The following is a 23,330-nucleotide window of genomic DNA, read 5'->3' as shown; positions in this document are numbered from 1 at the left end:
GAACTTATTTGGATGTAGAGTCATTTAAGATGTAATTAGTTAAGATGAAGCCATCCTGGAGCAGGGTGGGCCCCTAACCCAGTGTGACTAGTATCCTTATAAGAAGATGGTTATGTGAAGATGGAGATACACAGGAAGAACACTGTGTCACTACAAAGGCAGAGGTTGAAGTTATGCTGCTCCAAGCAAAAAAATGACTAAGATTGCCAGTAAACCACCAGAAACTAGAAAGAGGCAGGGCAAGATTCCTCTCCAGGCTTTAGAGGGAGCGTGGCCCTCCAGAGGGAGCAGGCTTCATAATTCTAGCCCCTAGAATTGTGAGACAATAAATTTATGTCATTTTATTGATTTTTTTTTTTATTTTTTTATTTTTTTTGAGACGGAGTCTCGCTCTGTCGCCCAGGCTGGAGTGCAGTGGCCGGATCTCAGCTCACTGCAAGCTCCGCCTCCCGGGTTCACGCCATTCTCCTGCCTCAGCCTCCCGAGTAGCTGGGACTACAGGCGCCCGCCACCTCGCCCGGCTAGTTTTTTGTATTTTTTTTTTAGTAGAGACAGGGTTTCACCGTGTTAGCCAGGATGGTCTCCTGACCTCGTGATCCGCCCGTCTCGGCCTCCCAAAGTGCTGGGATTACAGGCTTGAGCCACCGCGCCCGGCCTTATGTCGTTTTAAACTACCCAATCTGTGGCACTTTGTTACCACATCCCTAGGAAACAAAAATAATTCTCTTTTCACAGATAAGGAAACTCAGGGCTAGAGAGTAAGATCACATAACTCGTAGGTAAAGGAAACCATTTCTGGATTCAAAGCACAACTTTTTCTATTGGGACACGTTGTCTCTTTCCATCTTTCCTTCACACACTGTTCCCTGCAGCCATGCTCTTCAAGTAACCCTTCCTCAAACATGCCAGGCATGGACCCTCTTTATCTTTGGTCATAGGGAAAAAAATGTATATTTATTGACTGGCTCCCCCATGCCAGGCATCTCACTGGGCAATTTTCTTTTTTTTTTTTTTTTTTGAGACAGAGTCTCGCTCTGCCGCCCAGGCTGGAGTGCAGTGGCCGGATCTCAGCTCACTGCAAGCTCCGCCTCCTGGGTTTACGCCATTCTCCTGCCTCAGCCTCCCGAGTAGCTGGGACTACAGGCGCCCGCCACCTCGCCCAGCTAGTTTTTTGTATTTTTTTAGTAGAGACGGGGTTTCACCGTGTTAGCCAGGATGGTCTCGATCTCCTGACCTCGTGATCCGCCCGTCTCGGCCTCCCAAAGTGCTGGGATTACAGGCTTGAGCCACCGCGCCCGGCCTCACTGGGCAATTTTCATATGCAATATTATCTCAGTCTTGCATATGAAATGAATTTTCTGCCATTTTTCCTGCATGAAAATCCTCATTCTTCAACTGCCAAGTCAAATTCTCCAAATCCATCAAGTTTTCCATCTATGTTGTCAGAATTATTTTTTTCTGTTTATTTCTGTTGATCTCTAATTATTTATTATTATTCCATTTATCTCTAATTTTTGTTTGTAGGTGATGCACAGTCTGTAGCAATCTGTCAATTTCACTGAATTTTAAGATCTTTAGAGACAGGGTCAGAAATGTAAGCCCTTTAAGGAACCACAGACAAAGTCACTAAAATTCTTACTTAGACTACACAATCTGAAATGTAGCTTTTCCTGATTTACATATGCCATATGCAATCTTTGTCCTATTTTCCAAGCCAAAAATTGATCAGCAGGCTGTTAAGAACAGAAGAAAGAGGGAAAACTTCCCTGATGATATATGAGGCCTGAACATTTATTAGTTTTTGTTATTGTTTTTGTGTTTAAATTGATTCTCCATTTACTGCACTGTTGACCTCTGTTCCTCAATCTTATACCTTCTGTTCAATATGAAATTTCACTGAATATTTAGACATACAAAACTGAGAGCTCACTCAGTTTCAACACAATAAAATGGTGAGATAAAAGCTTAAACTTTTATGAAATAAAAGTCAAAAGTTGTATTTTAGAACACGGTTTCAGAAAATAATAATAACAATATAGGAAATCAAAGGAAAATCAAAATCTGAATGATTTAGTTAAAATTGTATTGAAGCAGTTTGTTTTTGGCAATATTGTTCCCTCTGAAGAAATTGTGGGAGGTGGGTATTAGGTCATTCTTGCATTGCTATAAAGAAATAACTGAAACTGGGTGATTTATAAAGAAAAGATGTTTAATTGGCTCACGGTGCTACAGGCTGTACAGGAAGCATAGTCCTGGCATCTGCTTGGCTTCTGATGAGGCTTCAGGAAGCTTATAATCATGGTGCAAGGCAAAGGGAGAGAAGGTGTCTCACATGGCAGAAGCGGAAGCAAGAAAGAGAGGGTGGGGGAGGAGATGTCTCATTTCACTACCACCAGATCATGTGAGAACCCACACGTATTGCAAAGACAGCACCCAGCCAAGAGGGATCCACCCCCATGACTCAAACGCCTCCCACAAGACCCCACCTCCAATAGTAGGGATTATAATTGAACATGAGATTTGGGCAGGGATAAATATCCAAACTATATCAGAGAGTCTTCATAATTTGAATTCTGTAAATTTCATTTCTTGTTCATAATTTTTCCGTAAAATTTATGCTAAAAAAATTCTTAATACCCACACACACTTAACACATTAGGCCAGTGGCTGGCACAAACCATGACTTATCATATTAAGCCGAGTCAGGCTGATCTCACTGCTGCTTCAAGGTACCCATATAATGCAGCAGAACTACTGCACATTGCAGATGAGCTAGTCTCTGCTGCGCTCACCACGCAGGTTCCCAGAACCGGGAAAATCCTTTTGCTGTAGAACAATTTGCATTACAAAGAGATGCTAATACCTAAAGCCTAAATGGAACTGAAATGCTTAGCTTTAAGCCAGGCTATGCCTTTGTAGACGTAGGGTTATTTTAACTCTTGTAGCATCTTTCTTCAGAGTAATGAGGAACTTGACAAAGAATATAATTTCATGACTAGTATACAATAATAATCAAGATAAAGTTTAAATGACAGGCAGAAGGCATATAGCTAGGAGTGCTGCCCAATGCCTACCCCAGAGGAAATCAGAGTGGCTCTTTGAGTCAAAGGATGTGAAGTTTCTTTTACCCAAGACCTTTCTGTTTTCTTTCAGTTTGGTTTAACAGAATTATGAGGGGGGGAAATATGAGAGGAAATTAAACACTCACTGTAAATGTTTATGCTTATGCAGGTCAGTGTCATCAAGTAGGTTGCAAAGTCTTAGGAGGGAAACTTGTTTTCATTACCTTTATGTGCCTGTAACACTTAGCATAATGTATGAAAAATGGTAGGGTGCCCAGGGAATGCACGGATTTTTCTACCCAAATTTTCCTTTTACCATATTTATTCATGTGCTTCTTCAACTATATGTTCATGTAATTTTACTTAAATTTTGTTTTGCTTTGGTAATTAAGTAACTAATTAAAACAAAGTATGGTGAATTGGAGTTTAATTATCCTTGTGGTATATTTTAATATCTTCTTAACATACTAATAGTATAATGACAGTTAAGAAAGTGAAACCATCTGGAAAAAGAAGATAGTCACAAAAGTATATAATAAAAATTGATTTTCTTATGGGAATGTGTAATATTTGCAAGGAAATTATTTGCAAGGACTGAGTAGAGTGTAAATGTTGAAAAAATGTATTTTTGGTTATTACTCTTTCTGCTGTCTTTAATACAATTGATGCTTCTGAACATTTCTTCTTCTATCATGTTGCAAGTACTGAGTTCTTTTCAGTATATATTTATAGCCTCTTCCAATGTTTTCTGCTATTTTAGAATGATAGTGGTACCAGGCAATATATTAACTCTCTTAGTTCAATCCCATTTCATATTTCCCCATTAGTCTTGTTCAGGATTTCTGTCAGGATCTTCTCAAATGCATTGTGATAAAGCAGGATTCATATCACTGCTTACAAAACTTCATTTGGAATCACAGTTATTTGTTGGCAGATTCATGTATGTCTCCCAGCGGATTTAACCAGAGCTAGTTTTGACTTATGGAACACAGCTTGAATTACAGAAGCCACTATTTACAGACCGAAGAGGTGGATTTCTTTTTTTTTTTTTTTTTTTTTTCTTCTCTTGTCATAAACACCCAATTTCTTTTACAAGAACAGGCAAGAATTCTGTGGTTAGGTTCTTGTGGAAAAAAAATAAGGTAATAAGTCAAAAAGAGAAGAAAAAATACAGAAAATGAGGGGGAAAACCTGGGTAAGAGGCTTGAAGAACTGCTGATGGGAACTCAATAAAGCAGGTGGTGGAAAGGACATTTTGCAGAATCAAGTGGATACAACTGATGAAAAGAGTGGTGTAGCACTCTCCCAAGATATTGTGGTTACTGCTATCTTATCCGAAACATAATAAATAAATCTAAAATTAAATGTTTCTAAGTCTTGACATAATGAACAAAGTATAATAAGATCTATGATATTGCAATGGGGACTGACAGTGGAGTTTGATGCCCCAGATAATTATTGACTTCTACATGGTTTAAATCTAAAGGAGGTTTTTGAGACGGGATTTTTTATTATTTTAATTAATGCATGTTTCATGGACTGAATTGTATCCCCCTCCAAATTCATATATTGTAACCCTAACCCCCCTGTACATCAGAATGTAACTGTATTTGGAGATGATCCTTTCAAGATAAGATTAAGGTAAATTAAGCCATTAGTGTGGGCCCTAATCCAATTTGACTGATGCCCTTATACAAAGGGAATTTGGACATACAGAGACACCAGCGGTGTGTGTGCACAAAGAAGAGACCATGTGAGAATTCAGAGAGAAGGTGGCCATCTGCTAGCCAAGGAGAGAGAAGGTGGCCATCTGCTAGCCAGAAGAAACCAAACCTGCTGACAGCCTGATCTTGGACTTCTAATCTCCAGAACTGTGAAAAAGAAATCTCTGCTGTTTAAGTCATCCAGGCTGTGGTGTTTTGTTATGGCAGCCTTAGCAGACCAATAGAGTAGGCATATAGTTTTAAAAGTCAAACAGTTCAGCTAGGCTTAAGAATATCCCACAGCCTCTGGTTCCACCCCCTGTTCATCCCAATTCTCACTCTCAATCACTTTCAGCTGTTTTCGTTGTTTCTTACGGTGTATACTTCCTTATTCTCAAATAGCATTTTATACTATTGCTTAATTTTTTATTAAACAATATCTGACTTCCTACCATGGAAGATGAAGATTTAGCTCCCCAACAGCTTATTCCACTATTACAAAACACACCCACCTACGCGTGTTGCTTCCCCAATATTCACAATAGAGTTGCATCACAATATTTGGTGTTCTCATTTCTATGCCTCTTTAAATATTATTTATAGTTGAGCCATGTAGAACAACGTGATTATATTTGTACCATATATTGTTCTCCCTGGAGTTAATAATTGCCTCACAGAATGTGCATAAATAGCTTTGTGCAGTGGCAGTATCATAGCCAATGAGGTTTATCTGAAGCACGATTATTACTAATTGAAAACAGAATGTGCATAAATAACAAGTCAGTTATTCCTCCAGGAAGATCTCCCAAGGAATCAAGGGTAGCCTTATCTTTGAAATATCTCCGCAGTCATCTGTGGGGTACATAATCTACAGCTGGAGATACTTGAGGCTTTTCATTTTGTGCCCAGTATAAGATGGCAGATGTGTTGCCATGGCCAGTATAATGATGCCTCCAGGAGATACAGGCTTGATCAGACTTTGATTCCAATCAGTCTCATCAGAGAATGGTCTTCTCTCCATTGTTAGTCACTAAGGCCAGTGAGCAACTCAGAAACTTCAATCAACAGCCACAATTTGTTTACCCTATTTATGGTCTCAAAGATGGATAACATTACTCTTCCAGTCTGCAGTTTTCCAAGTGTCAAACCAAAAAGCTAGGCCAATGGAAATCACCCAAGAATCAGTAGAACTATAACAAGATGTATCAAGGGGAATATTGGCCAAGACTATGAGAACAGCCTTGAGTTCGGTCCACTGAGCCAAGTGGCCACATTCAGTTTTGATGTTGCATGACTGGCACTTCACATGTACAGCTGCAGCAGTCAAGGGGACATCACTGGGTTTCAGCCCAGCTGAAATATTATTGAGCCAGGCCTAGGCATTTATGGGAACTGCTGTGAACTGGGCATCCTGCTGAGCCAGCGATGTGGTTCAGGCAATGGAGTGCCTCCTTTTTACCTAAAGCTGAGATGCTGCTGGGTTCAGGCCATCTACCTTCTTGAATAAGCATTTCTATCTAACAATTGAGGCTTGCTGGGCTTTTTCACCTTTTAACACAATTGAGTCCAAGTTGACTTACCCCAAAATGGAGACGTTAGGCCAGCCACAAGGCTTCTATGCCTCAGACATTCAGTTTTAACAAGAATACAGTAATTTACAAAAGCATGTACCTGGTATCTGCATCTAAGAGACAAAGAATTCCAAACCCCTTAGGGGTGCCTCTCGGTGAAGGCTGTCTCCCTTTGCCAGAGGATCCAATTGGCAAAATCATCAGTCGCAGTCATTTAGCTCAAGGGGTCGTTAGGTTTGGGAGACACGTTAAAGGTACTAACACCTCTCTATTTGTGGCTCTTCTGAATTGGGAGATCCCTTATGGTATTTAAGAACATTCCTAGTACAGACATACAATACCAATTATATATTCTGCGTGGAAGCCGCAAAAATAGTACATTAAATTCTCCCGAAGAAACTGACTCACAGCACCACTTTAGCTTCCCTTTCCATGGTGAATTCCATCCAAACCCCATAGTTGAATTTGGATGTCCCCTCTCCCAAGCAGGACCAGATGGGCTGGTGGGCCCCGTATCCAACAAAGCCTTAAACATTTGATTCCCTTGCCTCCCTAGCAAACTCAGACGTGTGTGTATAACCTTCAGTTCCCCTTGAGGACAAGCTGGCTTCAGCCCTGCCCCTAAACATCTTTCTCCTTAAAGCAGCTGAAATTGGGGTAGCATGGGATGGAGGGGATATGGAGTCGGGAGAGAGGGGTTGCAGGGAGAAAGGGGTTCTATGCCATGAAAACAAGGCATTGCTTCACTTTTCATTTCAATCTATGCAGCCACTAGACTTGTAGACTTCTTTGGGTCAGTTTCTTATTCGCCATGGGACACCTGCGTCTGCATTACGAGCCAAATCCAGGGCAGTAAGAGCCTAACAACTAGTCAATGCCTCACCTATGGTTTCCAATTGGAACTTGTCTGTCTTAGGGACAACTATCCAAGAGGGCCAAAGCTTCCATATATCAGCCAATATTCACTGCAAAAATATTCTTAGATGTTTTATTGTCTTCTCTGAATGGATCCAGGTTTGTCATGATAGATTGCAGGAGAAGCTGAGCCTTTAGATGGCGTTGCTGTTGACATTCACCTTTAACAAGAATTTCATGCTTCTCTCATTTTGCAAGCAAATCAGACTAAATTCTTACAATTCATTTGGTTTTGGAAGTAACATATTTCTCTCCTTTCTCACTCAGTGAGGGTATGCGATTCTGGAACTGTTTTCTGATAGGGAAAAACCTCTGCCTACCCAGAATTCATCTTCATAATACTTTTTACAATTGGGCAGACCTGAGATTAAACACCAAATTATCAAGGAAGTCTCCTGTGTGAAACAGAGTTAACAACTAGGGCACTATATTGGCAGCTGTCTTTGATCCTATTTCCTATTCTTTGGTCAGCAACCACCACCCCAATTCCTTCTCATTAATAGGCAATAAAGTGGAGAACCTTGTATAGCCTGGTTGACATATAGTTTAGTCAACATCTTTGTTATTGATACCTATGGATGTTTTTTCCAAATTCTATTAATCAACTTGTGAAACCTTCATCCTTCCTCATCCAGAAAGTCCTACCTCTCACCATTCCAGCAACATTGCCAAATTGTCGAGAACTTTTATGGATCTGAGACTTTACACTACTGACAAGCTAACAAGTTATCCTGGCTCCTGCTCTAAATCATAAAGTGAAAATGGTTTCCAGGCTTGGAGAATTCCATAGTTTCTACTTGAAACCTGAGCAGTTTCCAAAAGTATTTATTCAGACTAAGAATGAAGCAAATATTGTCAACATAAAATAATATTTGTTATATATGATACAATATCAATATCAGTGACATTACTTTAGTGGAGATTTGTAAATTATGTTGCTGATTCATTACTATTAAGTGGCATAGAAAATATTTAGAAGGAAAAAAATCAGTAAATTGGAGGAATAACCTGAAGTTGAATTTCTATTTCAAACAATTTTCTCATGTTAAATAAACTTATCTTAAAATAAATCTTCATTTTGGAGTTTTACTAAAATGTTCTATAATTTTATTTTACAGTCAGAGGATGACAGAAAAGAGAATGGTGTGGATATTCTGGTACCACCATCGTTCATAAAAGGAAAAGATAATGAGATCTAAAAAAAACTGTCAAAATTTTCTTCCATTCATCAGTGCTGCAGAGCTAGAGAAGAAATAGAGCTACGCAGTATAACTGCTGATTATTTTATGATTTCATCACCAAAAGAACAGAAATTAATGGGGATACCAAATAGGGAAAAGATGCATTTGTTACGTCTCCTTACATTTTATTATACTGTATAAATATTTTTAAATCAACAACTTCTGGTTAAGTCAATAGACTATCAACTAAATTTGCTTTTTTATGTATGCCAGGATAAAATAATTAATCCGATTCTGTCAAAAACTTGACATGTTTCTGGTATAAAGTAGGATTTTAGTGCACAATATTTAAAAACCATGTGGCAAGCACTTTTTATGTGTAATGCTTTCTTAAGATACTATCAGAGGGAACAGGGCAGCTTTTTCAGTAGAATTTTTATTGCCATACTATTTTTAGTCATTAAAGATAGGTCCACAAGATCTTATTCCAATCTGACAACTGACATCACAAATGTGAATTAAATCAGTTTAGTCGTTTTTAAATGCAGCTGAAGGGGAACAGTTCTGGATATTTCAAACATATTACTGTTTCTCTTTCACAAAATTTAATTTGTTTCTTAACTGAACTAGTGCCTCTGGGCGTTTGTAGAGGGAAAATAAAACCTCCAAGACTGTTTTGTTCTGTATAAAAGCTGCTGTGCTCAGAATAAACCCAGAAAGACATTTAAAGGTGAACAAATGACATACAAGCATACGTTTCTTATGATGCAGTAGAAACTGTAGTTGGCACATTCACCATCACTACCCCTGTATGTGGTATGTACCCAGATAATTCCATATGTTGGAAATGCTACCGAGGCAGCATTGGCAGTTCCTACCTGAGACAGCTAATACAGGGTATTATCTGAGACTGCCAACATGGATGAAAATTATACTTTGGAAAGTTTGCACTTAGTCACAATGCAAAATGAGGACAGATTTAAACATGACATTTTGCCAGTCAGGAGACTTTCTAGAAGATGAAAGACTGGTGAAATAAATCCCAGTGTTTTCATAAAAAGAAATAAAATAAAAGAGTATGAGACTTTCAGAATTTCACTCTTTGTGAGGTCTGGGATCTGATTTTCCATACATGGTGTAACAAAATTTTCAGGAGGCAGTAATACAATTACTGAGAAATGGGTTATCTGAAATCCTCATAGCCTTATATCTTTGAGGACTACTTCTTGTTCCAGTGGTGTCCCAAGATATAATTTTTGACATGAGTTTCCTATGTTCAGCTACTTAAAGCGCTCCAAATGTTCAGAGACAATTTTCAGCCTTACCAGAAAGAATGGCTTGCTGATATTAAAAATTAAAAACTTGAAAATGAAGAGGAGAGAGAGAGTTCCCAGTATTCCCAGACAGACTTGCAACAGGCAAAGGGGTTGGTTATAGAATCATCTAACAATAATAGCTGCTATTTATTGTGTGCTATATCCAGTGATGTACACACAAACATACACACACACACACAGACTGATAATCTCTAATTCTCAGCAGATCCTATTATAACTCTTTTACAGATGAGAATAATGAGGCTCATTAAGACTTAGTAATTTGCAGAAGACCATCTAATCCATAAGGCAGAGAGCCTTGAACTGAGGGTATGTCTAAAATGAGGAAATGAAACATCAAGTCCCTTCTGAGTTGACACCCCAACTTCCTGGCAATGCAAGAGCAATGACTAGCTCTTTAGCAGGAGTTACGTGGAGTCAAGAGAAGAAGTGCCTCCTAATGCTTCATCTTCTTACTCAGCCAGTCTGCCACAAATTGAGGAGACTTCAGCGGATGGCTGTGGAATGATTTTAATTACCACCCTATCTGCCTGTGACAACAGCGGCAAGGACTGCTAGCTTCCAGGAACAGCCATTGCAATTGTGTTTGTGGAAAGTGAAGGGACTTTGCCAGGAAGTTTAAATTTAAACATGATCAGCTACTCACAGAGAGTTAGTCCTAGTGCCAGAGGGACCACTTAAAGTGGCCCAGCTATAAGAAGACATATTCCCCCACACTATGTTGACATATACTAACAGAGGTGCTGATATCTGTTTGGGGAGAGGTTTGCAGAAAGGGAGAAATGCATGTGATCCATTGGGACTGGTTTCACTTTCTGTAGATGACAGAAGTTGAAGAGAGAGAAGCAGAAAGCTATTTTATCCATATATAAGTTTAAAATTATAGACTCAAGGAAAGACAGACATAGGGAGTGCTGAGTTGGGCAGGCATGTGAATGAACGTGAATTGGAGAATGAGAAAATGTGCAGAAGAGAGGTGGAAAAGTAAAAAAATAGAAGCCTGCAGAAAATTATTTTGATGACTATAAAACAAAACTAACAGACTGATAGACCTGGCTAAAACCAAAAGCAGTTCATAAATCTGGTATTGAAAGGATTGAAAGGACATTTTCTTTTTTTTTTTTTTTTTTTTTTTTAAATTCATTTATTTATTTATTTATTTATTTAATTTATTTATTATTATTATACTTTAATTTGTAGGGTACATGTGCATAACGTGCAGGTTTGTTACATATGTATACTTGTGCCATGTTGGTGTGCTGCACCCATCAACTTGTCATTTACATCAGGTATAACTCCCAATGCAATCCCTCCCCCCTCCCCCCTCCCCATGATAGGCCCCGGTGTGTGATGTTCCCCTTCCTGAGTCCAAGTGATCTCATTGTTCAGTTCCCACCTATGAGTGAGAACATGCGGTGTTTGGTTTTCTGTTCTTGTGATAGTTTGCTAAGAATGATGGTTTCCAGCTGCATCCATGTCCCTACAAAGGACGCAAACTCATCCTTTTTTATGGCTGCATAGTATTCCATGGTGTATATGTGCCACATTTTCTTAATCCAATCTGTCACTGATGGACATTTGGGTTGATTCCAAGTCTTTGCTATTGTGAATAGTGCTGCAATAAACATACGTGTGCATGTGTCTTTATAGCAGCATAATTTATAATCCTTTGGGTATATACCCAGTAATGGGATGGCTGGGTCATATGGTACATCTAGTTCTAGATCCTTGAGGAATCGCCATACTGTTTTCCATAATGGTTGAACTAGTTTACAATCCCACCAACAGTGTAAAAGTGTTCCTATTTCTCCACATCCTCTCCAGCACCTGTTGTCTCCTGACTTTTTAATGATCGCCATTCTAACTGGTGTGAGATGGTATCTCATTGTGGTTTTGATTTGCATTTCTCTGATGGCCAGTGATGATGAGCATTTTTTCATGTGTCTGTTGGCTGTATGAATGTCTTCTTTTGAGAAATGTCTGTTCATATCCTTTGCCCACTTTTTGATGGGGTTGTTTGTTTTTTTCTTGTAAATTTGTTTGAGTTCTTTGTAGGTTCTGGATATTAGCCCTTTGTCAGATGAGTAGATTGCAAAAATTTTCTCCCATTCTGTAGGTTGCCTGTTCACTCTGACGGTAGTTTCTTTTGCTGTGCAGAAGCTCTTTAGTTTAATTAGATCCCATTTGTCAATTTTAGCTTTTGCTGCCATTGCTTTTGGTGTTTTAAACATGAAGTCTTTGCCCATGCCTATGTCCTGAATGGTACTACCTAGGTTTTCCTCTAGGATTTTTATGGTATTAGGTCTAACATTTAAGTCTCTAATCCATCTTGAATTAATTTTCGTATAAGGAGTAAGGAAAGGATCCAGTTTCAGCTTTCTACTTATGGCTAGCCAATTTTCCCAGCACCATTGATTAAATAGGGAATCCTTTCCCCATTTCTTGTTTCTCTCAGGTTTGTCAAAGATCAGATGGCTGTGGATGTGTGGTATTATTTCTGAGGACTCTGTTCTGTTCCACTGGTCTATATCTCTGTTTTGGTACCAGTACCATGCTGTTTTGGTTACTGTAGCCTTGTAGTATAGTTTGAAGTCAGGTAGCGTGATGCCTCCAGCTTTGTTCTTTTGACTTAGGATTGTCTTGGAGATGCGGGCTCTTTTTTGGTTCCATATGAACTTTAAAGCAGTTTTTTCCAATTCTGTGAAGAAACTCATTGGTAGCTTGATGGGGATGGCATTGAATCTATAAATTACCTTGGGCAGTATGGCCATTTTCACGATATTGATTCTTCCTATCCATGAGCATGGTATGTTCTTCCATTTGTTTGTGTCCTCTTTTATTTCACTGAGCAGTGGTTTGTAGTTCTCCTTGAAGAGGTCCTTTACATCCCTTGTAAGTTGGATTCCTAGGTATTTTATTCTCTTTGAAGCAATTGTGAATGGAAGTTCATTCATGATTTGGCTCTGTGTTTGTCTGTTATTGGTGTATAAGAATGCTTGTGATTTTTGCACATTAATTTTGTATCCTGAGACTTTGCTGAAGTTGCTTATCAGCTTAAGGAGATTTTGGGCTGAGACAATGGGGTTTTCTAAATATACAATCATGTCATCTGCAAACAGGGACAATTTGACTTCTTCTTTTCCTAACTGAATACCCCTGATTTCTTTCTCTTGCCTAATTGCCCTAGCCAGAACTTCCAACACTATGTTGAATAGGAGTGGTGAGAGAGGGCATCCCTGTCTTGTGCCAGTTTTCAAAGGGAATTTTTCCAGTTTTTGCCCATTCAGTATGATATTGGCTGTGGGTTTGTCATAAATAGCTCTTATTATTTTGAGGTACGTTCCATCAATACCGAATTTATTGAGCGTTTTTAGCATGAAGGGCTGTTGAATTTTGTCAAAAGCCTTTTCTGCATCTATTGAGGACATTTTCAAAATACTACTTTGATTCTCTATTACCTGCTGCTTGAAACTCAAACCCTTTAGCTTAACATTGAAGATCTTCCAGTGCTCTTGACAAATTCACCATTACGTATGCTGAGAATTTCACTAGTAAGTTTTCTAAATGGGCAGTGAGGTGACAGACTTGTGTTTTAGAAATATCACTGACAGCATTATGGATTATTGATGGAATAAAATAGGAACCATAGGCAGGGTGACTACTTGGGAAACTAGTGCAGTGGCTTAGTCTCAAAGATGATGAGGATATGAACTAAAATAGTGAAAGTGGACCTGAGAATTGTGCCAGACTTGGATTTCAAAATACCAACTAAAATTTATTCAAGTTTATTCAAATACAGAATATTTTGTCTCAAGGCTATTTATGTAGAACCTGTAGGCTCCACTTAAGATGAAGACTTGGGAGGAGAAAGACAGACTTTTCTCTGCTGGCTGGCTCATAGCCCCCATAGAGTTGATGGTGGCACTAGCCATGTAGATGATAAGCTAGATCTCCGCAGATTTTCTGGTCTTATACACAGGTGAGCAGATAGCAGGTGGTCTATTTATGAAATTTCAAAGTGGAAGAAATGCTTGAAGCTTCTCAGTCATGGATTCTATTCCTTGCTTGAAGTTTTATCTACTCAATTGGACATAGGCATAACACATAAAAGGATAGGCAGAAGCCTGGCTTAAGAGACCTATTCTCCACCCAGGCAAAGGGCCTGTTTGACTCATCTCTGGGGCCTTCCTTTCCACTTTTCTATTGTTTCTCCCAGTGCCTTAACAGATAGTTTTGCTGAATATTGCAGAGAATTATTTTGAAAACCATTTCAACCAAAAGTGTACATGTCACTTTTAGCTAGTTATCTTATCTGTCTTTATCTTAGACTCCTAAGAGAGGTGAATTATGTAAATACACACACACACACACACACACACACACTTTTTTATCTATCAACCATGCCAAATGTGGTAACTTTAAAAAGCATTTATTATTTCTAATGACTTTTTGTGATGACTTGACTCAGCTGAGCAGTTCTGTTCCTGTAATGATGGCTGGGTTTATAGTCATTTGGGTACTTGACTGGGATAGAATGTCCAAGATGGTTCATTCATATGACTGGCAAGTTGGTGTCAGCTCTCAGCTGGTATCTCCACTGGGTCTATTAACCAATATTCCTTTTTTCTCCTCCTTGTGGCTTTCTTGAACCATGACATCTAGGTTCCAAGAAGGAGTGTTTCAAAGGATAAGTTCCAGTATGCAAGCACTTAGCAAATCTTCAATTGCATCTGTCTTAGCTCCACCTCATTGGTCAAGACTAGCTACAAGGCCAGTGCAGACTAAGGGGAAAGGAAATAAGCTCCACCTCATGACATCAGGATTAGCATGAGCATATGGGAAAAGGACACTGTTGGGGGCTATCTTTGGAGACACCTTACTAAATACACACACAACACTCATTTGTATGCAGTGTTAAAATGTGCGTTTAAAATGAATACAAAAATCCTTCCTGTGTTACAATATTCATACGTAACAATCCATGCTCAGAATATTGTCCCGTACTCATCAAGTAAAGGGAGAAACATTATAAAGTGTCATAGGTATTAAAGTGAGTGCCTCTGATAAATTGTGAATTGTCCACAGACTCTTCTGTATTGTAGGAAATCAAGGAATGAGCAACCATTGAGATAGGGGAGCAAGTGGTGGAGCTTTTGGGAGGGTTGCAGTGCTCAGCTCTGCAGGTTATGCTCCACATAGCATTGGCTTCTTCTGAGATGCCATTGTATGAATGACACCCTTCAGAGTTGTGCAGTGCAAAAACATCCACCATATCCCTGGCTCTGTACTTTCTAAATTGGGATAATGAGTAAATAGCAATGTAAAACTCAGGAGAAGTAAGCATAGCAGGGAAGACAGTGAATTCCACTTTGGACATGCTGGATTGGAGGGGCCTGTGCAACTTCCAGACTTAGGTATGTGATGGATAGTAGGATAGGAAATGTTGACTTGGAGCCCAGTAAGCCTGGGGAATCAATGAGATCATCAAAGCAAAACAGATTTGGGAAGAAGAAGAGCCTGAAACAATAACCCTGCAATGTATGCAACAGAAAAGTGGGCTCCAGTAGAGCATTCTGAGAAAGAGCAGTCAGAAAGCCACAGCAACTTGACATATATCTGCTGGAAAGAGACAGAGCAGTAAAAATTAATTCCTTAAAATGAATGCAAAGATGTCTGCTTAACACAGGGGTGATTAACTTTCTATCACTGTCTTTACACAAGCTCTCTGAGGGTCTCCCAGAGAGAAGGTGTTAATGGATGGAAAAGCTGCTTTTTCCTTCTCACTTTCTCCCTGCTGTGGAGCATCTAGGATGACCTTAAATAATGATTAAGTTTGCCTTGTGTAGTGCTTTACAGTTTACAGAGCATGTTCACTTACTTTATCTAATTTGTTCTCTACTGCAACCCTCTGAAGTACGCAGGGCTGGTATTAGTATCTTCATTTTACAGATGAGCAAACTGAAGCCGAGAGAAGTGATTATTCCAGAGTGGAACTGTCCTCTGACTCCCAATTCAGTTCTGTTTCCACTGAGCCGCTCAATTATATTAAAGATCAAGTCCTTGCTTTTCATTTGTCCATGGAGATACCTAGGTTATCTAAATTTTAAGGAGTTTTCTGTCTTAAAGTTTCTTCTCAGCCTTAGCAGAGAAGATGTGGCAGAAGCTGGGACTCAAGGGTGGCTGACATTGTCCTTCGTCATTTTTTGTGACTGTATTCCAACCCTCCTCTTTCTGGGGTACGGCTTTCAGAATATATGTTATTTTTTTCTCAAACAATGAAAAAAGGTAATTGGTGATCTCTGCCTTGAGTAATGCTATTGAGCAAATCTTACAAGTATGAAATTGAACATGCTTTTTTATTGATAGACACATCTCTCATTATCTTTTAAATCTCAAATTTATGTCATTGTAAATCATATTTTTTTTAAATTTATCATTACTGTTTCCTTCAAATTCCCACATCTTTTGGCAACCCCCTCTTTCAGCACTCCCTTATCAGAATTTTATTCTGAGAGCTACCACTTCTTCACGCTGTATTTCTATTCAGTTTTCCTTTCTTGTCACGCGTACAACAGATCTTTACTGGATGCTTACCAGGTGTGAGAAACCATATAAGTTTTTGGGTTACAATAGGGTTATTATCCAAAAATAACCAGTGCTAATATTTGATGAGCATTATTTCACCTATCTCCCTCCCTCTCTGTCTCATATGTACACATGTAGATATAAGCACATTCTTATTCTATATCTCAGTCCTTCCATCTCTTTGTAACATCTAAATTATTCAACACAATTATTAACCTGATAAATCAATCTGTACAAATAAACTGGAAGATTTATAGATGATATAGATATAGATACAGACAGATATAGATCGTAGGATGGAAATAATTCTGCAAAAGTGAGTTCAAAAAATAATGCTATTTTTATACATAAAATAAATAATTATTCTACCTGAATTTATTAGAAGAAAAGGAAACTGGAACAAAAAGTTAAGCAACTGATGAACTTCAAATAAATTCCAACAAAATATATTTCCCACAAGAATCCTTCACTATTAAGGAAAGAAAACTATAAATAATACTAAGAGGCCAGAGTCATTATAGTTGCTTTTGTTTTAGTCTTAACTACATGTTTCTATTTTTTAAAGTGTAGATTGGCTATGTGCTATCAAAAGTGTGAAATAGAGAGCCCTTACATTTTCTCCTACCTATTCACAACCATATTCCAGTCCTGTTACCTTATTATTTCTACATGTTCAATACATGTTATATTCATATTATTTTTCTCTAGTCATAGTTTCTGGCTGAGTCTCAACTGTTTATTTTAATGAAATCAATGTTCACCAACAATCATTTTACTATGCCTTTCCAGAATACTTTATTTTAATTCATTTGCTGATTATTTGGATTATGTCAAGACAGTCAATGTAAAGGATGGTTGTTATAAAATGTGTTAATTGCCATGACTTTAGAAATACACAAAATTATGTGCTGCCAGGGACATCTAAGAATAAGTTGTAATTAGATAAAATGAGAGAATGGGCAAAGGAGCTGACACAGTTCCAGAAGTTGTTCTCTTTACGTCTCCACACTCAAGTACATAGAGATACATACAGAAAGATATCCCTACTCCATATCTCAATCCTTTCATCTCTTTTTAATGTCAAAATTACTGAAGATAATGAGTACTAATATGGTAAGTTAACCCGTGCAAGTATAATAGAAGCTCAATGAAAAGTATTTAAGGTCTTACAGGACTTGGATCCCAAATTATTGCATGCCATTCATACATCTGTCCCCATGCATTACAAAGCTAAATTCCATGCTAAAATCAACCCAGACATTACATGAGTACAGCCTCACTAAACAGAGTGTCACTTGGCAGCATGCTGCTACATTTTGACTCCACTAATTAAGTGTGTTTTTGGAGAACCATGCTAGCATTCTCTGTGGGAAGCATACTGGCATTTGAAGGATAAGAGGACAGAAAAGGTCTTAAGTGAATCAAAGAAGTTATGGAAAATGTGGCTTTCACCAGAAATATGCAATAAAACATAGAGTTATTTAAAGAAGATTTCAGACGTAAGTATTACTGTCCTGCTACAAAAAGACTGTTTTTTGTTTTGTTTTGTTTTGTTTTTTTGCTATCATGCTGTGTGGCATGAGCCGATAAGTTCAGTTCCCTGTGGGTTCAAGCAGACATCTAGGCCTAGAGCATGCCTGCAGCAAGTTGATGTACTAACAAAGAGAAAACCTATTTAGGCTGACTGTTTAAATGTCAGCCTGCTGCAAATAGTCTTCAATAAATTTTAACATCACCCTAGTAAATATAGTTCATTAGTATAGTGTATCTGATTCAAGAGTTTCAATCAATATATGTACAAGATCAGGGAATAAGTAAGACTTTTGATTTCTTATATTTTGTTATAAATACAAAGTAAGCCCTACTTTTGAGAAATGTGAATATTAAGTTGAAATTCCCAAAGAGCTGAAATATGTTATTCTTTATTCCATGTTTCTTGTTACTTATTCAATAATTTATTTTAATATTTTATTTAATGTTACTATTAAATTTTATAGTTAATTATTTAAAAATTGAAACTGTACAAAGAAAAAATGTATTATATTGCCAGCTTGTAAGTAGATAATTTTCTTCATCAGTTAAAATATTCTATGACCAGATGCACAAAATATGATTTATACATGAGTGGTACAACCATCGAATGGCATAGTCTTTACTAATACATTTATACAATATTATAAATTTTACAAAGGTCCAAATCTGTGAAAAGACAGCTAGATGTGATATGATTTATATTTAAACTATACCATACCATGGTTTGCTATCTTATCCTATATTATAATAAATAACAAATTAAGCTGTGAATGCAACAGTAGGCATAATCAAATGGTGTTGAAATAACAGCCATGTACACCTAAGATCTGGCAAAGCCATGGATTGTGTGTGTGTGTGTGTGTGTGTGTGTGTGTGTGTGTCTTTTCTTTTTCTTTTTTTTTCTTTTTATCATTTAAAGTCATGGATTCATATTAAACGATTATCTCACTAAAATTTGTGATTCATTAGCAATTTGGCTAGGAGGATTAGCAGGTAATACATATTAAACTACATTATTCTTTCACGGTTTTTAATCAACATGAAAAAGAGTGAAGGTGTTTTGAAAAAGCAGAGACTTCTGGTGTTAGTTAAGAGAGTGGTGTCATTAAAATGGAGAGCTAGAAAATAAAGTGGGTCACAAGAAAATGAATTTAGCAGATATACACTAGTCATTTGAGAAATCTGGTTTTAAAAAGGAGAAAATAAGACAATAATTAATTGGATAAGAAAAAGAAAAAAGTGTATCATGATGGAGGGTCTTACAATGTTTGAGGATAAAAGCTAAAAGCTAATAAAGGAAGATTTGGAACATCATGGAGAAGGAGGAGATAAAAGTAATAACAAAAATATATTGTCAATTAATAAAATTTCAGTTCACTAATTGCTTCCTTAGCTTTTCTCCAGTAAAGAGAGGCCCCTAAGCTGGTAGAAATAGGCTCTTAGAAAAAGAAAATAGTCATAGAAGCATGGGAATCTTAAAATGTCAATTATCTTGTATTCCTTTCTCCCTTCTCCCATCAGACCCAAATCATAGAACAAGAGGAGAAGGAACAGGAAAGTACTGGGTGCTGACTTGCTCTACTTGACTCACTTATCTTGCTCGGGAGGCAAAAGGAGGGAAATAATATTGGCACCACCTTATTTAATTTCAATGTGAAGGCTATCCGTAGAGATGCTTTCATTTTGGGGTGGCTTACTTCAAGGTTTTAGCCATTCCACTGGGTGATACAGTAATATAAGGAGCATAGCCTAGCTGATAGGTGGAGCTCTAATCCTTACCATCATGCCATCTGCCCTCTGTATATTCTTTTTGTCCCTGCCTGGACAGGGTTTCTTCCTTCTCTTATGGACACTTTCCTCCCCTTAGGCTTCAACCTCAGCACACTTGTAGATAATACTATCTGTACCATCATATTAAGTAAATTCTCAAACTTTATTTTCCACAATAATCACATGGAGAGCTTGTAAGCTCCACATGCAAAGATTCTGATTCAATAAATCTGGTACAGAGCCCAGAGATGTTCTTTTTAACAAGCACACTAGATGATTCTGATGTAGATGATTTAAAAGCCACACTTTGAGAAATAGTCTTAAATGATATTGTGCAGGGATGAATTTACTATAGGTGTATATTTCTTCTAATACTGATAGCTTTGATTTTATACTTAATGTGTATGCTAACCCAAACAACATTTTTATAGTAGTCTTGACCTAGCAGCAGGTATTAGTCCATTCTCACACTGCTATAAAGAAGTACCCAAGACTGAGTAATTTACAAAGGAAGAGGTTTGATTGACTCACAGTTCTGCATGGCTGGGGAGGGCTCAGGAAACTTTCAATCATAGCAGAAGGGGAAGCAGGCACATCTTACATGATGACAAGCAAGAGAGAGGAGCATTCGTGAAGGAGGAACTGTCAAACACGTATAAAACTATCAGATCTCATTAGAACTCACTCTCTAGGAGAAGAATAGCATGAGGGAAAGAAGCACCCTCATGATCCAATCACTTCCCACCTGATCCCTCCTTTGACACGTGGTGATAATGGGGATTACAATTTGAGATGAGATTTGGGTGGAGACACAGCCAAACCCTATCACAGTAGGATGATCCAAGAGTTAAAATTAGTGCTTCCTCATTAGTGAGAATGTACCCACAACATCTTAGAACCACACTGAGTCTTTATGTGCTGGATCCAAGACCACAGCTGGAGTCAATGACACTGGAAAAAAAGGAAGCATACCTGGTCCCTTCATTACTGAAGAAAGAATAAGGAGCACAGTGTGGATTCAAGTGTTCTGTGATGCTGCAGATAAACGAGGTAGATCTTTCCAGAGGTTCTTCATTTTCTCAGTGAAGTGGAACAATGAGGCCAGCTGCTGAAGGTGAGATTAGTACAGGAAGGGGGAGAGTAGATTTGGAAATCAGAAGGCAAAGGAGAAACACTGTGGAACTCAATGAGGATTTAATGAGGTTATTTCATACTACTATAAAGTAAGTTCTCTCAGTGTGAAGAATTTTTTAAAACAAGAATTCCTGAATTTTGCATGATTTTTCAAAATTCTATTATTATATTTATTGTTTTTATCAGTTAAGACAAAAATATTGAAAATATGTATTGGCATATTACAGTTACCAAATAAGAGCTATTATTGTGTCTTGTAGTGCTAGGAGAGAAAACATGACAGAATGAGGAATTCTATTTCTATTACACTTATCTTTCCAATACACTCCTAATGGGACTAAAGAGATAACACCCACTCTGCTCCTCTTATTTGAACACACTTTATTTAGATTGGTTTCAAAATTATTGACCTATTTTTGACTATTTTCAGATTTATACTAAGGTTTTGATCATTAAAATAAACTTTGATAAAAAGCCGATTACAATGCTCAATAAAAGAAGATAAAGGTAAAAAAGAATTATTTAAGACTAGCATTATTTTCTAATAAAGATAAAGTCACCTAATCAAATAATTATGGTTCTCTTTCTGTAAGTTGAAATGTTTTGTTTTAAATTAAAACATGGAAATTCCATTTCTGCAAATTAAGCAGTAACATCAGCCTTTTTCTACATGATGATGTAGCATGTGTGTTTTATTTCATTCTGTATAGAGTAATGGAGTTTCTTCTGCTGTGGGGCTTGCAGACCCAGCCCACTACTTTATAGTTAAACACATTATACTCTCATGGCTCCCAGGTAAATGCCTTACTGCAGAGTTCTGGTTCTGATCCTACAGAATGATCTAAGGAAACTGTATTAAATTATATGTTTTAAAACAATTTGACCAACATTTGAAAAGTTATTCCAGGTAATATTACTATATTTGCAATTGCTCTTATTTCCTTTGATTAGTAGGTTAAAATTCCTAAGGACTTTTGTTTATTTTTTAAGCAATAAGTCTTTCTTTCCATAAATTGAACTAAAATTTTCTGCCATTATAAACTCTTGGACACTTTTCTCATAGACGGTATTTAAAATCTTCAATAACCAATTTACTACCAACAAAATTGGTTACATTGGCTCAACAGATGCAGAAGAGCTGACACCCATTTGACTGTTAAAGGAGTCTAATCTGCCGGAGGCAGGATTGCTACCTCGCAAGTCAACTCAGGGAACTACTGCACTGAAGAAGATGCTGCCTCTCTCTTGGAGGCAGTATTAGTCACAGCATAGTGACTAATGACACACTCTGAAACCTGACCACTCCGTGAAACTGGCATGCAAGCTCCTGCTAACACTGCTTACTTCTTTGAGATTTCTCTGGATCTTACCACCCACTCTACTTCTTCAACTTCCTCAGTGTCTTCATTGCCCTCCACCTGTTTAGAAGGACAGGGCCCTCATCCTACCCCATCCATGCATGCACGGGCCCCCTCTAGCTCTCCTTCTACTGCCAAGACTGAGTTCCCTTCCTTTCTGACATTATGAAAACATACATTATACGACAGTTTCTATTAACTCTAGAAAATGAGGCAGGATATTGTTGCTGGACTTTTGCAGTAGTGCATCTGGAGCGTTCAAATTCCATGTAATACTCTCCACTTTGTATGGAAGTTTATGTACCTGTTTATGTACCTGTCATCTTTCTCACTATTGAGTAGGATACCTCCTGCCTCCCTTGATGTAGCGTGAGCTGTTCATAGGCAGAGACCACTTTTACTCCTCTTTGCATGTCTAAATCCCTGATATGCCTTCCATTATATTTACTGAAATAATGAGCACCAAGGAAATACTATTCTCTCAATCCTCATTTCTATTCTGACAGTGACTTCCTTTTTTTTTGAGACGGAGTCTCAGCTCTGTCACCCAGGCTGGAGTGCAGTGGCCGGGTCTCAGCTCACTGCAAGCTCCTCCGCCCTGGCTGCCATTCTGCCTCAGCCTCCTGAGTAGCTGGGACTACAGGCGCCCGGCCACGCCTGGCTAAGTTTCTTCTTTTTTGTATTTTAGAGACGGGGTTTCACCGTGTTAGCCAGGATGGTCTCGATCTCCTGACCTCGTGATCCGCCCGTCTCGGCCTCCCAAAGTGCTGGGATTACAGGCTTGAGCCACCGCGCCCGGCCCTTTTTTTTTTTTTTTTTTTAACCTTTTTTAGGTCATGTAATCGCTATCTCATTTTATTTTGCTATAAAATAGAAAAACGTTATTCTTCCTTACAAAACACACATTTCTATGTGATGTTTTATCAAAATCTTATATAAGCACAGCCAATAATTTCTGATAATTAATGGATTAAGGGTTAAAAATAAGAATCCCAGCCCGTGAGCCGAGATCGCACCACTGCACTCCAGCCTGGGCGACAGAGCGAGACTCCATCTCAAAAAAACAAAAAAAAAAAGAAGAACCTCAAATTACACACTTAATCATTAATAGTGGCTGATACTTAATTCTCATAATCAGCTTCTCTAGTTAATTCTCTAATTAATTATAATTAGCATTGTTA

At 38.0% G+C, this 23,330-nt stretch overlaps 1 protein-coding gene and 1 pseudogene across 6 annotated transcripts in view; both read left to right on the top strand.

The window, feature by feature from the left end:
• Positions 1 to 23,330, top strand: part of GRIA4 (glutamate ionotropic receptor AMPA type subunit 4) — a 382,415-nt gene that overhangs the window by 218,184 nt on the left and 140,901 nt on the right. The gene's annotated exons all lie outside the window — the stretch shown is intronic.
• Positions 5,456 to 5,647, top strand: LOC116269958 (annotated as a pseudogene).

Source organism: Papio anubis, chromosome 12 (genome assembly GCF_008728515.1).
Source record: "Papio anubis isolate 15944 chromosome 12, Panubis1.0, whole genome shotgun sequence".
NCBI lineage: Eukaryota > Metazoa > Chordata > Mammalia > Primates > Cercopithecidae > Papio > Papio anubis.
This window is presented reverse-complemented; position numbering and strand designations above follow the sequence as displayed.